The following is a 240-nucleotide window of genomic DNA, read 5'->3' as shown; positions in this document are numbered from 1 at the left end:
TCCTTAAATTTAGCTCCACGACCCCTAACTAGTGGAGGCTCCGGCGATTGTTTCTACAGTTCGTGTTGAAAGGCCGACACAGCTGTGGCACAGATGTGTTATCAGACCCAAGTGCACTTTCAGGCCACACGACCTGGCAGCGAAGGGAAAGTTTAGAGCATGACACTGAAATGGAGCGGAGTAGCTGTTCATATTTCAGAAAGGAAGGGATACAAGACGATAAGAAGTGAATAGATAAAT

At 46.7% G+C, this 240-nt stretch overlaps 1 protein-coding gene across 4 annotated transcripts in view; it reads left to right on the top strand.

Annotated features, from left to right (window-relative positions):
- The window catches only part of LOC119588472, a 6,542-nt gene that overhangs the window by 804 nt on the left and 5,498 nt on the right, over positions 1-240 (top strand). The window contains exon 1 of one of the 4 annotated variants that reach the window (XM_037937122.1): positions 204-226. The exons of the other annotated variants lie outside the window; for them this stretch is intronic. The gene's annotated coding sequence lies outside the window, so the exon portion shown is untranslated. Of the gene's footprint in view, positions 1-203; positions 227-240 lie in introns of those variants that run through there. 4 annotated transcript variants of the gene reach the window in all.

Source organism: Penaeus monodon, chromosome 24, assembly GCF_015228065.2.
Source record: "Penaeus monodon isolate SGIC_2016 chromosome 24, NSTDA_Pmon_1, whole genome shotgun sequence".
NCBI lineage: Eukaryota > Metazoa > Arthropoda > Malacostraca > Decapoda > Penaeidae > Penaeus > Penaeus monodon.
Note: the sequence above shows the minus strand (reverse complement) of the source record. Positions and strands in the feature narration are given on the sequence as shown.